The sequence below is a fragment of the Saccostrea cucullata genome, unplaced genomic scaffold, assembly GCF_032062105.1.
Source record: "Saccostrea cucullata isolate Sc308-1 unplaced genomic scaffold, CSIRO_AGI_Scuc_v1 ctg19963, whole genome shotgun sequence".
NCBI lineage: Eukaryota > Metazoa > Mollusca > Bivalvia > Ostreida > Ostreidae > Saccostrea > Saccostrea cuccullata.
Window position 1 is genome coordinate 1 of NW_026937486.1, and position 4,756 is coordinate 4,756.

The 4,756-nt window shown below is 30.2% G+C and overlaps 1 long non-coding RNA gene across 1 annotated transcript; it reads right to left on the bottom strand.

The window, feature by feature from the left end:
* Positions 1-2,067: 2,067 nt before the first annotated feature.
* On the bottom strand, positions 2,068-4,322 carry LOC134248276 (uncharacterized). Its single transcript, XR_009988017.1, has 3 exons — positions 4,241-4,322; positions 2,995-3,065; positions 2,068-2,537 (listed from the first exon to the last, which is right to left on the bottom strand). It is a non-coding gene; the product is annotated as an uncharacterized LOC134248276 (long non-coding RNA).
* Positions 4,323-4,756: the final 434 nt, after the last annotated feature.

A 4,756-nucleotide genomic window follows, 5' to 3' on the forward strand; every position in this document is an offset into this window, starting at 1 on the left:
CCCATTAATTATGATAAAATACACATACAAATGTATACTTCATTATTATATATGTACCCAACAAAAAAAGGATGTCTTTTCTGCATTGTGATACAATGGAGTAGTAAAAAAAAGTATGACATAATAAGCAGAGATTAAAGGTTCATAACCACCACCAACACACCGATTATGTATGGACAGAGGTTATAAACTTACCAGTGTTTGTGTATTTATCAACCGGCCTAATAATTATAATACATAATGGAAATTCTAGAGAATTTAGGGAACCAGAAATGCAAGTCATGCTGATTTATTTTCATAATTTGTTAAAATAGCATTTAGTTGTATGATCTGAATTTCTGATCATTATGTGTACACATACCTTTGGTAATCACATTTTTGATGATGTTACTCTAAATTGTTGTGGGCATTTGATGGTCTATTAATTGTTGTGGGCATTCAATGATCTTACAAGTTTGATTGATGTTCACCTCCTTTCTCTAATTTAAATTAATTACTTTATAAATTAAGCTTCATAATCCTAGACTGGTCCAGAGAAATGATCGTGATTAAACCTAAAAATCTACCAGTATGTTGGGTGTACTAGTGGAAAATGTTTTCTGCATTTATAATCTTGCTGTTTATATCATGTATATGGTCTATGAACATATAAAGATAATTGTCATTTCTGATACAGTGTTCAATATATTATAAAATTTAAAATTCAGCACTATGGTAATATGAAAAGTTGAAATCAATTTATTAGAGAAAAATGTGTTGCACGAAACTGATGTCAATACTCGATCAATATAAACATATTTCATTTTATTGCATTTACTGTTAACATGAACATCGGAATTATATATATGTTAAAAATGTTATGGAAAACTTGAATTATATAGCTTGATTTACAGAAAATAAATAACAAGGGGCTTGGAAATTTCTCTTGATAACCACAAGGAAAAAAAAAGAGCAAATAGAGAAAAAATCTAATTTCACATCTTAATTTTTTTTTTGTATGAAAACCAGGATGTAACAATCAGATTTATGGGTATGACAGCAGCAAACAGGAAATTTTGTTATATGTGTTCATCATTTTCATAAATGCTGAACTAACTGAATAGAGAATTTCGTTAGTCATGATTTCTTGTTTAAAAGAATTACAGATGTACGCTTTCTGGTATTGTGTGAAAGAAATTGAAAAAAAAACAATAACAGAGGAATCCGAATAAAAATATTAAAAAATCAATGTTTGTCAATGCAGATTAAAGCTTTGACAAGATTTTTTTTTTTGAGGCAGTTGGAAACTCATTTGTAATTTTCATTGCTAATAATACATCTCTTAGGGAATCGACAAAAAGAATTTGAAGCTTTGTTGTAGCTGCTTAAATGTTCATCTTAATGTGTTCATTAATATTAGATCACCGGGCAGTGTTTCATTTACTGTAGTTCGGTGACAAATTGAAATTCAATCATGAAATATACACATGGCATGTAGATCACATCTGTGGGTGTATGTATCTGATTCTCATATGAGTATCATATGATTCTCATATGATTGGTTTCATATGAGAATCATAGAAAAAGGGCATCATATGTGAATCATATGAAGCAAATCATATGATTTACATATGATCCACATATGTGAATCATATGAAAATAACTACATATGATTTGCATATGAATGATTTAAGTGTATTTCAAGTCATTTACATATGAGAATCATATGAAAAGGGTATCATATGTAAATCGTATGTAACACTTAAGTGTGTTTCAAGCCATTTACATATGAGAATCATATGAAAGGGGCATCATATGTAAATCATATGAAACAGTACAGTGTGTTCTCTTTCAATATTTTTCTAATTCTTGTACACATTTAAAAATCAGATATTTCTGCTTTAGATGAAAACTCTTTAAAAAAAAATTACATTACAACAATGATCTATCTTCATTGGTTAAATATTTGAAAATATCTTATAATGCTTACACAACTTTTTTGATAAAAATATTTTCATCAAGAGAAATAACTTATTTTTCACAGTGTACATTCTAAACAAGAAAATATACAAACAAGTCAGTAGCATTTGTCGATACATGTATTTAACATATTCTAAAATGAGTACAAATTTCAAGATTTCAGCAAAATGATTAAGTCGTTAAACATGTATAAATTAATAAAATAATTAGGTCATGTACTTGTATAAAAATACCATATGACATGAAATTGTCCACAGCAAAATTGAAATATCAGCAATAACATTTGTCCTGTATTCTCTATTGTAAATTTATGAAAAATCAAGTTATCTGATATTCTAGCATATAAATAAGAATGAGAAATCTTTACAGGTCAAATTCAGACAAGATTTTGTACATCCTCCACGTTTCATAATTATTCCATAGATTTCCAGGTTCTTTTTTCTTCTGTTTCTTTTCAATATTTTCAGTTGTCCTCCCTCTGATCTGACCATTTTGAAAATCTCTTTGAAGTGTACCAAAAATGCAAATCCACCAGTTCTTCCCTTCCTGAACAATTTCTTTGTGGCACAGAAAGGTCTCTACAAAAATTTCAAAAATAAAAATAAAATGATTCTTAAATTACAAAATCAATTCTATAAGTTATACTACAGTAACTTATCATCAGCAAACAAATGTATTCCCAATGCACTGACACAGATATAATACGAGAAAAAAATATGTTATATATGTTATACTAGGTGTCTTGTCGAATCCTATGACGTAATTTGCAAGACAATTACACTGTTGGAAGATATTGCTTCATATTAAAATCATAACAAGCTATTTTTTTTTTTTTTGAAATTGAATTTGGAAAGTTCAAATATATATTAATTCAAATTGCCAAAAATTAAGAAGATTCTGACACAAATATATTACTTTTGGACAAAAAAACTACAGACAAGTAGATAGGCAGAAAAAACAGACTTTGTGATTTCAGGATATCCCAGACTTTTTTGGGAAGAATATAACAAAGTATATTTAACAGTGTGTAGTTACCTTAACTTTGAAGCAAGCAAGCCTTGGATCTTTGGTTTTTTTTCTTATGAGAGGCTGACTGTATATTGAACCTGTAAAACAAATATTCACACAGTAGATATTTTCTAAGCATTATAAACTAAAATTTAAACTAGGTACTAGTACTAGTTTGTAGGTTCTCAATTGTCTTAAATATCTTACACCGTTCACGGTAGCTCAGTCGGTAGAGCGCTCGCTCTGTGATCGGGAGGTCGTGAGTTCGCATCTCGGCCGCGACTGACCTAGTCGTTAAAATTGGTAGCAACTGTTCCTTCGCCATGCGCTCGGCACTTAGAAGTGAAAGTTGCGGGTCTTTCGGATGAGACCTTAAAAACCGAGGCCCCGTGTCAGCGGCAGGCGTTGGCACGATAAAGATCCCTCACTGCTCAATGGCCCTGAGTGCCGAGTATAGGTCTAAATTTGAAGCCCTTCACCGGCATACGGTGACGTCTCCATATGAGTGAAAAATTCTCGAGAGGGACGTTAAACAATATACAATCAATCAATAAATATCTTACAATTTACCTGAAACTTTAAGTTTTTTAGTGTTGGAAAAAATTATAAATGTCAGTCAATGAACACATAGATGTAAATATTCAATAAATTAGCTATCTGATGTACTTTCAACACATAGTCACATGCACATGTATTTGAGCCTTGAAAATTGCCACTGTTAGGCCTATTATTAATTTTTTGCTGAAATTCACAAATTCAGTTTACCCCCTGAAGTTATTGTGTAGTTTCGTAGCTTAATTTAAAGCAAGAAAATTCAATTCATACTCACCATATTTAAGGATAAATAACACAAACAAACTTTTTTCAGAAATCAGCATTATTTTAAATAGATTTACATTGAAATTGACATCCTGAATAATGTTTACCAAGTAGTATTAGAGAATTATATAAGATTTTGCCATAAAGTTAAAAAATTGTGCAAAATTATGTATGGAATTATATAGAAGGCCAAATAAAATCTCAAATCTAAGCACCAAGGAAAACCTACGATTTCTCTATATTTCAGGGATTTATTATTTATGTCATTACAAATCAAAATCAGTCAGAAAATATATATCAACCCGCGCATCCATTTTTTGTTTGTGGTAAGTACCCTTAAAAAAAATACATTGGATTAAAATTGTTTCTTAATGTAGAATAAAACATCTATATTATCGAGTTGAATTTATTTTTTATGAAGCCGTGCAAACAATGTATTGCAATTTTTTTTTACCTTTAATATTGTGACGATGCAATTGTCTGTCAGAATCAACTTTGGGCAGTTAGGATCAATCGCCAGTCTTATCAGATTTGGGCTTCTCGGACTTGATAAAAAAAAGCAGCACTGTGACACTGAACTCAAATTGTTGAATGCATCTAAGGCCATAAAAACAAATATTTGTCATTAAGTTGATGAAAAAATAGACTTGATAACGATCTCAACGAACAACAACGCCAACTGCTATACAGGGTTTCTACTTTCACTTTCAAATCAGTACGTGACAAAAGTCAAAACAAAAAGAAAACAAAAGTAATGCCTTTAGCCTAACATGTAAATTATATTGTTTACATCCATTCAGAAACAAATTCATCCAAAATTACTTACAGATCACTAACATTATGTAGGACTGCGAAATGCATTCATTTAACCATTACAAGTGATGAGAGTATTACTGCAGTATAGAAATAAGTTCATACGAACGTGTAACCGTAATGGAAGGATATTTAAACAATATGAATTAGCCTAAAT